At 44.0% G+C, this 10,602-nt stretch overlaps 1 protein-coding gene across 1 annotated transcript in view; it reads left to right on the top strand.

Moving 5' to 3' along the window:
- Positions 1 to 1,337: 1,337 nt before the first annotated feature.
- The window catches only part of CLVS1 (clavesin 1), a 105,540-nt gene continuing 96,275 nt past the window's right edge, over positions 1,338 to 10,602 (top strand). Inside the window, exon 1 of the mRNA XM_065832057.2 lies at positions 1,338 to 1,729. The gene's annotated coding sequence lies outside the window, so the exon portion shown is untranslated. The remainder of the gene's footprint in view (positions 1,730 to 10,602) is intronic.

Below are 10,602 nucleotides of genomic sequence, written 5' to 3'. Positions count from 1 at the left end.
CGGTCTTCAGCAATTTGTGAAAAACGGACTTTGTCAGCCAGAGGTCATGACTTCATGTTCAGAAGCTCTTAATGGATTTTTCTTCCATGGATATGTCCAACAATTTTCTGAAGCCTGAATTCCTGTGAATATGGGTTCTACAGCTTCACTAAATATTTTGTGAGGAAGTATGTCCTTTAGTTTGATTCAAAGCTGGCCCCTAGTGGGTTTCATTTCTCCTAGTCCTTGAACTGGAAATGATATTGAGATATTGTTTCAATTTATCTTCCTCATACTGCTCATTATAATTAAATATTACAAATGATGAAAAAAACACACCACTATTTTATCTACACTAATTCATCTCTTTTTCATGCTGAAGAATCCTACTCTGTTTAGCTATTCTTTATTCAGAAGTTGTTCCGTATTTTTTTCATTTATCACCCAGTTCTTTGCTCTACAAGATCATTCAGTAACTGGTACAAGAGAGATGTCCAAACCAAAGAGACCAAGACTTTAATCCACCACTTCCCAGAGATTATACTCCACAATGTACAGGGGTAGCAGAAGAAGAAATGAACTTTGCTGATATATTTAATCAGGCTTACTGTATCAATAAGAGCAGCTGAGTATGAATTTAGTTGCAAAAGCCACTAGGTCACCCAATGCCTTTCACCTACAACTTCACACAGGTCTTATGAGGTTCGTATGGAAGATGGTTTTTGGGACCTAATTTAATGAGAGAGTTTCCACTATCCTGTCCTTTCTATGATACCAACTAAAGCTTACAGATCCCTGTAATGAATAAGAGGTGATAGTTTGTGAAGTACGCAGATGGCCTGTGGAACTCCTTGTCAAAGGACATTACAGAAGGATCCTTCAGAAATTTATAGGTGTTCTAGGAGATAATGTGAAAGTTCATGGAGAACAAATTCATCCTAAAAACACAGGCACCACATTTCAGGGGAAATCCCTGAACTTAAAATGCTTGAGAAAGGGGCTGGGAGAGTGCAGGGGTGAAGTTTGTCCTGTTTTTCTGCTCTTCACTAGACATTTGCTGTGGCTGCTGCTGGTGACAGCACCCTGAGCTAGATGTACCTGTAGTCCGATCCAGACAAACTTCTCTTATAAGCCCAGGCTGCCGTGTTCATTTAGGCAGCCCATGTATAATACACGGCCCATGAAGATCACCCTTTCTGTGGCTGCTGTAAATGCCGCAGGAGGTTGTGCTCCCCCCGAGTTTTGCTACGAGAGGGGTTATGCGAAAAAAAAGGCGGTGAAGACCATGTCATCAGATGAAAGCCTGCGCCGCAAAGCTCGCAGTGACCGGCTGTGCTGCTGCTTTCCCGGCTGTCAGCCGCCCGCAGCTCCTTTGTCACCACTCCCCCAGCGCTGGCGTGCGCCGAGCCCGCAGCCGGGGAGCGCCGGCATCGCCGGGAGGCAGCCGGGCAGGAGGGCTTAGGACCCAGAGGGACAGCAGCCGCCGAGTGGAAGGACCCAGGCTTTGGTGCACACGCCTCCTACCAAAAAAAAAAAAAAAAAAAAAAAAAAAAAAAAAAAAATCCTAGCCCCGTGGAGCTGGCGCTCGCTCATTCACAGTTTTCTAGAGAGATCCGAGCCTGAACCCGGGAGCCGGGAGATCTTTCTCGCCCACCCAGCTGAACAGCAAAGACACCTACAGGGGGGAAAAAAAAATATCATCCCACGCAGCCCCCCGCCGCCCCACGGCAGGCTGCTTGGCGCTGTGCAGGTATTTGGATTTGTCTTTTGTCGGTTTGCAGCAGGGCGGCTCTTCGCGCTCCCCCACCCCTCCGTGCCGCCGGGCCCGGGCTGCGACGTTTCAGCACCGCCGGGCGGACAGCTCCGGCCGCTGCCCCGCCGCGCTGCGGACAGGGGCCGCTCCGTGCCTGCTCGCTGCCTACTGCCTGTCCTGCCTGCCCTGCCTGCTGCCTGTCCTGCCTCCCCTGCCTGCTGCCTGCCCTGCCTCCCCTGCCTGCTGTCTGCTCTGCCTCTCCTGCCTGATGCCTCCTGTCTGCCCTGCCTGCTGCCTGCCCTGCCTGCCCTGCTCCCTGCCTCCTGCGTCCTGCCTGCCCTCCTGTCTGCCCTGCTCCCTGCCTCCTGCTGCCTGCTCCTTGCCCTGCTGCCTTCCTCCTGCATGTTGCCTGCCCTGACTCCTGCCTGCCCTACTCCCTACCTGCTGCCTGCCCTGCCTCCTGCCAGCCCTGCCTCCTGCTCCCTGCATCTGTTTCTCTGTCTACTGTTTGCCCTGCCTGCCTCCTTCCCCTCTTGCTGCCTCCCCTGTCTCCATGCCCCCTGCCGCTACTGCTTGACTCTCCTGCCTGCCCTGTTCTCTGTCTCCTCTGCTTCTCAGCTGGCCTGTTCCCTTCCTGCCTTCTTATCCTGCTCCCTGCCTCCCCTGGCTGACTCTCACCTGTCCTGCCTCATTGCTCTCTGCCTCCCTGCCTCCTTTACCTGCTCCCTGTCTACCCTGGCTGACTCTCACCTGTCCTGCCTCATTGCTCTCTGCCTCCCTGCCTCCTTTTCCTGCTCCCTGTCTACCCTTCCTCTCTTCCATGCCCTGATCCCTGCCTTCCCTGTTTGTCCTACTTCCCCTGCCTGCCCTACTTTCCTTACCTCTCCTTCCTCCTCTGCTTCCCCTGACTCTCCTTCCCACACACCTTGCTGCTTCTCTGCCTCCTGTCTACTCTGCCTCTTCTGCCTCCAGTCGTCCTCATCCTGCTTCTCTTCCTCCTGCCTTCCTGTTTTCTGCCTTCTTTGTCTACTCTTCTCCCTGCCCTGCTCCCTTGCCTCCTTCCTTCCTGCCCCTGCTTCCCCCCATTCCTCACTTCCCTGCCCCTTGTTACCCTCCAATTTTCCATTCTCCATCACCAGACTCAGTCCTTCCTGAAAGAGGGCGTGGGGACTGGAACAATCAGCTCAGCAGCCCAGGGGCTGGGCAAGTAGGGGAAAGAGCACAAGTTGGAAGGGAAAGTCCAGATCCAGTTTGAAAGCAGGGGAGAGATGAGAGAGTTGGAGGTGGGGCGAAGGGTTAAAACTTGAAGTTAAGGGACGAAGTGAGAAATCTAGCAACAGATATGAGCTTGCCAAACAGCAGCAGATACCTGTTTGCTCCTCAGCAAATTAATGGCTGTTCTGACCAGGTATACTCAACTCTAAGGGGGCTAAGAGATTAAAGGGAGAAGGGAATCTATTGGGTCTGTCAAAGGTTCTGCTTTCCCAGTGACAAACAGTGATGAATAATGGGTGCAGGGAAGAAGTGGGGTGAATCACTCGTACCCTGCGGATCCATTGCTGTAGGCAGTCAAGAATTAAGTTGTGGTCTCTGCAAGCAGGGAGGGTGTTCAGAGAGGGTTTCATACAGAAAATAAGCACAAAGCAAATAACAGCTGGAGAAACCCCATGTGGCTACTGGTCTGGCTTTAATTCTATTTGCAATGGTTTAATCCTGGGAGGGTGGGGAAGGTCACAGAAGAAAGGGGGCTTTCCCTTTTCAAAATGCTGATTCCTCAGTCTAAACAATCTCCAGAAATAATGAAGTTAAGGAGCAGATGGCTACTTGTTGTCCATCACTAAACGGTGACTGGATCATATTTGGAAGGAAAAATTAAATTACAGGAAGGCTGCTTTTATATGCTTTCTGGGTAATCAGATGATAACATGGATTTTCTCCAGTACTAAAAGTTAATGCAATGCCAACATCTAAATGACATATTATGTAACAGTATTATGCCATACACTGCATAGCAAAGGTAAGGGTGTTCTTTTCCATACAATGATAAGTCAGATAACCTTACAAAGCTTTCCCTGCTTTGTGATCTGTATCCCAGCTTGAAGTTTTACAGGGGCAGCTTGTGTTGTCAGCATAGTCAGGTCTGATATGTGTCTATTACCAAATGCTGCCGATTATCTTAAGAATTCTGTTGACTCATCCAGCTTTGAAAACTATTGAGTATTTTCTAAAAAATAGACTCTTGTATGTCATATGCAAAACCAGGAAAGGTATATTCTTTTCCAACATTTTGCTTATCATTTCATCATTTATAACTTAAAATCTGGTGCAGAGACCAAATACTCTTACAATGAGTAGCACTGAGTGCTGCTGAGTAGTAGTGTAAGCAATGTAATTGAGTTTGGCAATGGAGGAACTGCAGCATCCACCCCATAGCACTGAGTCATAATTCCTTAAACTCTATGTGCTTTGAAGACAGAGAATGTTTCTTTGAAACATGTAACAGCAGCCTCCTCATCTGCCAAAAGATGACCATGTCAGTTAAAATACAAATAATCACCCTCATAAAAGGATGGAGACTATTTTCTTCAAACTAAGAGTATAAACTAATGCAAGTGTTAATTTAAATGTTCAGTTACTAAAGCAGTTGTGCTATTGTTTGATAAGTGAGTATTATTTCCTCTCACAGCCCTTTGCTGTGGTGTCTGGCACATACACAAACAAGATATGACAGTCTGTCCTACTAGTAAAAAAAAAAAAAAAAGCAACATCAGTCTTTTATGGAGTGGGAAGCTCAGTAAGAAGTTCACATAGTTTTCGGCAGATGAGTTATAAGTCCTTTCCATCTTGATACTGTCCCTGCTCTTAGGATTTAGTTTGAGAATTACCAAAACATTGGGTTTTTTTTTTTGTGTGTGTGTGTGTGTTTTTGTTGGTGGTGTTGGGTTTCTTGTTGTTGTTTTGTTATGTTTTTTCCTTTCATGGAATTTGTAGAAACAAATTCATTAAATCTGCAGTGTTCCTTCACTGAGAAAACAAACCTACAAGGTATTATCAAATAATATTAAACTTTATTTCTACAATTTTGGGAGAAGTATCTGTGTGCAGATCTTTATGCTCAGACTTCAACAGGAGTGAGAGGAAAAAAAACAAAAACCAACAACCAACCAACCAAACTAGGAGAATTGTATGAATTCCTGAGTGCAGAAATCCCTCTCTCTTTCCTTTATTCTCTTCCTTCTTTCTTCTCCCCTTTCCTTCATTTCCTGCTTGCCTCCCTCCTGCCTTCCTGCCTTCCTTCCCTCATTCCTTCCTCTCTGCCCTTGCCTTTCCCTCCTTCCCTTCCTGCCCCCACTGCCGCTCCACAGGGTGATGGATGCCTTTCTGTGGCACAATGTATAAAGCAGAACTAAGTAAGCCACTAATGGGGCACTAATACATCACCATACATTGCATTTTTTTAAAGGAACTTAATTTTTAAAATGTGGAGCAAAAGAACTGTAAAATTAGATAAACTTCACGTTAATAAGGACGTAGAACTAAAGATCTCAATAATTTGTTTTGTTCTTTGTTCTGTATATCTTTATGCAGATGTTGTAATACAACTTCTACAGTGCATTTAGGGATTTACAGGCATCAACATTATGCTATCAGAATTCTACATATAGCTTAATTATCAGGCTTGGGGGTCAGAATTCAAGTTTTGCATACCACTAAAAATTTATGCTGCAAGGAGCCTATTGTTGGAGAATGTGACCTCTTTGTCCAATAGTGGCCAGGATGCTTTTTACATGGTGACACTTGGAGTAGTTAATGACTGACATGGAAGTCCCTCATAGACTGCTGCTCCTTTGACATGCTACAGGTCAAAGCTCATGTTCCCATAGGGATTTGCAGTTTATCTGTGGTTGGTGAAGGCTTAAAACTTTAAAACTATGATTTGGAGAAATATTGAGGCATTCTGATTAAATTCACAGGCATTTTGGTTTTATTTACAAACGTTTGAGTTCCCCTCCTTGCTATGGGGTCATGTTCCTTAATATTGAGATGGGCAATAAGTTTTGCACATTTCAGGTTAGAAGATAATGAGGCAATTTTTTAATTTCATGTCTCTTAGGCAACCTTGTCAGTCTCTCGTCATGCCCATCAGCTTGTAGCAACAGCAGGACAACTGCAGGTCAGTGTTGCAGATGTGCCTGCCCTACGTACTGTGCAGAGAGCTACATAGATCAGTCGAGATGCTGCTGTGTTTTGTGCTTTGCCGTGGCTAAATTACCACTGCAGGACAGCTGGTTGTGGCCTGAGAGTAACCTGTAACTGCCTTAAACTGACTAGGAAACTGTAATATGAGGGAAATAGGAATCTGTGATGCATTTTTTTTTACTGAACTGGAAGAAATGTTAAGTTTTGTACCTGAGCCAGGAGATTGCATCCCAGGAAAGTGTGAGAAACTATCAAATTACCCATGAAGCTGTTACAGTCACAAACATTCCCTATTTTCATATTGAAGAAAAACAACTCCCTAGTGAAGGTTTACAGGACCACCATGACCTGCAGGAGAAAGACCTGCAATATTTAACTTGCTTATGTTGACTAGGAGAATCTTTTCCCTTAGGGAAGAGCTACAGGGAAGGAGAATGTGTTCATAATAGTCAGCACTGGTGAGGCCACACCTGGAGTACTGGGTCTAGTTCTGGGCTCCCCAGTACAAGAAAGATATGGACACACTGGAGAAAGTCCAGTGAAGGGACTGGAGCATCTTTCACATGAGGAAAAGGTGAGAGAGCTGGCACTGTTCAGCCTGGAGAAAAGAAGGCTCAGGGGGATCTCATCAATGGATACAAATACCTGAAGGAAGGGTGCAAAGAGGACGGAACCAGGCTCCTTTTGGTGACGCCCAGTGACAGGACCAGAGGCAGTGGGCACAAAATGGAACATAGGAGGTTCCCTCTGAATATCAGGAAATACTTTTTTACTGTGAGAGTGACCAAGCACTGGCACAGGTTGCCCAGAGAGGTGGAGTCTCCTTTCTTGAGGATGTCCAAAAGCTATCTGAACACAGTCTTGAGCAACCTGCTCTGAGTAGCCCTGTTTGAGCAAGGGGGTTGGACCAGATGCCCTCTAATCTCAGCCATTCTGTGATTCTGTGATAATCTGAGCAGCAGCCAGGCTATGGGCTTGAGATGTGAGATAGACCAGTTGGGATCTCCCATGGTAGGGTTTGCTCTTGGCAAAAATGTAAAGAAGTGGCACATTTTTAAAATCCTGTTGTGTCATTGAAGCCTAGAGGGATTACAGTTAGGACATTGGGAACATCTTAGTCTACCTCTCAATTTCCTTGTGTGCAACATGACTTAATATTTTTCTTGTGATGCAGAGGATTATGTATAGGGGGGAAAGATTGCCCAGATGTTAATGTGTAATATTGCGGCTCAGGAGACATATGGTCTGTTCTCCGCTCTGTGAAATGTGTCCTCTGTGACCTCAGGCAAACTCCTCAGGGCAGTATTTCTCCCCACTGCCTGTGGAGGATGCCAGGATCCAGCAGTCAAGGACAAGAGAGAGTCAGTTTGTCCCATCACTCTTTTGAAATTAGGTCACAGAGCCAGGGTGTGTCCCTTCCTATGTCTGAGTGCTCCACTTTCAGTTGGGGTTCCTACTAAGGTACCACAAGGTCTCAAAGTGCCATAGCAGCCATTGCTATAAGTACAGCTATGGATTCATCTTCCCCTGCCTTTATGGAGCAATCACTGCTAAGCAGAACATAGGCCCAAGATGTTTTCCACAGTTAACATCAAAATATTTTTTAAAAAGCAATTTAATGAAATGACACCCACACTCTCAGATTAAATCATTCTAGATTACCATTTTCCCTCCCTTCCTGACCACTGCCTTCTTTTCTGGCATGATTTTTAGCAGCTAATATCTGTATGAATGCTCAGAATTAGGAATGTTATAATGAGGCAAATTGTAACAGGAATGCTTATTAACACCAAATGAGGATAAAACCCTAGTGCCTTCCTATTTGAAGGCTGTGGTAATGAAATTTCATGTGACATATGGCTTTGGACTGAATGTAAAACACAGTAGACAGAGGCAACTAAAATCTTTCTGGATCTGAAGTGGATAGGAAATGGCCAAATGGACATGAGGACAATGTTTCAAGAGGGAAATGATGTTGCAAGGACAGCTTAGTAAGAAGGACCAAAATGATCCAGATGAGCATCAGCACCACTGAGAGCAGGTTTTGGCCAGTTTTCCAGGGGATGTAGAGAAAATAGGGGTTGAATGTTGACCCAGAAGCTGTGACTGAAGAGAGAGCAGTAAAGCACATTAAGATCTTTGTATGGAAAGTGCTATATTTACTTCATTAAGATATTATTTTCATTTTAGTTCATTATTAACTATTACTATAGATTTTTTATTAATTAAATTTTATTTTTGAGAATCAGGCAAAAACATAAGCTCTTTGTCTGAAGATTGTACCCACTTTCAGTATTTTACCCACCCTAAAGCTACTCTCTTTCCCCTGCAATTCTCTTCTTGGGAAGGAAAAGTAATAAACTGAAATGGTATGGGACACCACAATTTTGGTGGAAATTTCCCTTTATTTTTTCTGTATTAATATGTTGTGTTTCAAACCTCTTTTAATTATTTTTCCTTGTTTGAAGCTGGGTTTTGTTCCTTTGGAAGAATGATTTATTGTAAGTGGCTGTGAAAAGACATTAGGAGAGCGAATAGTCCTCTGGGAACTGAAGGTCACAACTTAGAAAAACAGCTATTGAGACTATAACAAAGAGTCTAGTGTGCCAACATGCAGCATCAATATTCAAGATAGGGAAAAAAAACCCAGTATCTTCATTTTGAAGAAAAATAGAAAAAAGAAAATAAAAAGAAAAAAAGGCAGAACAAAGATGTAAACATCTGAAGAAATTGGCAGATGGATCAGAACTGTACATAACACCAGAAGAGAAGGAGAAATTGCCATGTGTCAAAGGGGGTGAAAATGGAGAAGGTGCTTCTGTTATACCTTTGGGAATCAGAATAAATCGGTACCATTTGAGAAAGTGCAATGACAAACTGGGTAGCTATGGAACATTAAATTTATTACCAAGGTAAGCAGTGGGAGAACCAAATCATTCACTGATATAAATCAGACTCCTTGAAGTCAATGGTTCTAGAGTGGATTACTAACCCCAAGATTTGTGTTATGATTCAGATAGTGACAGCATAGTTCATACATGTTTTGGATTATTTTGCAATACATAACATCATATCAATAAAGTATTTCAGTGCAAAGTCTGTTTTAGCTGAGGCTCTCCTGTAAGCTGTAACCCATGGCTATAGCACTGCTCACTATGAGAAAACTATGAAATGTGTCTAAAAATATATCTCTTGTTAGACTGAGTACTTGTAAGTTGCTTTTTGACAACAACATCTGACAGTGGAGGACGGTGTTCCCTCACCTCGGGATCACCCAAGGCATCAAAGGTGCTAATCCATTTAAATGGAGTAAAAGTAGGAGGAAACATTAATTTTCAACACTAAATATTTGTGGATTCTACAAGGAAATCTGAAGAGTCAGACTTTCTCTCCTTGGTCTAACCCCATATTCTTCTGGAGGAGACTACAGTTGACCTTTAAAGAATTTGCCTTATTTCTAAAAATGCATCTTGGGGGAGATGGGAGTCAGAAAAGGAGCAGAGGACAGGCCAGTTCTACTCCCATAAACTATCAGAAAACTGGAGTCACACTTAACTTCTACGAGTCCTTGGACTTGTTAGAACAGGTCCAGAGGAGGCCACAAAAATGATCAGAGGGCTGGAATACCTCTCTTATGAAGAAAGACTGAGTGAGCTGGGGTTGTTCAGCCTATAGAAGACTCCAGGGAGACTTTGTAGCACCTTTCAGTACTCAAAAGAGGCTTATAAGAAAGATGGGGAGAGCCTTTTACTAGGGCCTGAAGTAATAGGTCAGTGGCTAATCATTTTAAAGTGAAAGACGGTAGGTCTAGTTTGGATATAGAGGAGAAATTCTTTATTATGATGGTCAGGAGTCACTGGAATAGGTTGCCCAGAGAAGTAGTAGATACCCCATCCCTGGCAGTGTTCAAAGCCAGGCTGGATGGGGCTTTGAGCAACCTGGTCTAGTGAAAGATGTTCCTGCCCATGGTCAAGGGGTTGGACTATATGATCTTTAAAGGCCTCCTTCAACCCAACCCATTCTGTCACTCTATGATTCTGTAATTCTAAGTCACAAGAGCTCCAAAGGTGTTCTAATTCATGTCGAGCCCTGAGCCAGAGCTGGAACAGACCCCAGATAAGCTCCTTGCTTCCACCCCAGTACTGAGCATCTAAGAGCACAAGCAGCGTCCTTAAGGTATAACTTGCTGTTTAAACTGGAGAAAACGGATCCTTACTCCACATTCCTCCAGTGACTGTGTCATGCTTAAACACACTGAGCTCCCCTAACTAGCTCATGAAGGCATTTGTAACTAAAAGCATGATTTATGCAAGAAAATGCTAATGCCACCAATAATTTGAGATCTTAAGCACAAAATAGTGGCCTGATTTTCCCACAGCCTACATCAGTTTTACATCAATGGAATTCAGTTGATACCATCAGGGTTATCCTAATTTGGTCTAATAAAGGAAAGAGGAAAGCAAATAACTGTTACTTTATCTTAACGTGTGCTATCTGCCTTTAATACAACTCATATTTCTTTAAGAATTTAATAACCTACGACCATAGATTAACCCCTTAAACTTCAGAGCCTGCTTTTCTGGAATCATTTGCACTCCATAGTGACTTGACAAAGGCAATCAGCCTTCTTTCCTCTGTTTTCCCAGGCTGATGAATCACAGGATACACTG

Source organism: Patagioenas fasciata, chromosome 2, assembly GCF_037038585.1.
Source record: "Patagioenas fasciata isolate bPatFas1 chromosome 2, bPatFas1.hap1, whole genome shotgun sequence".
NCBI lineage: Eukaryota > Metazoa > Chordata > Aves > Columbiformes > Columbidae > Patagioenas > Patagioenas fasciata.
Note: the sequence above shows the minus strand (reverse complement) of the source record. Positions and strands in the feature narration are given on the sequence as shown.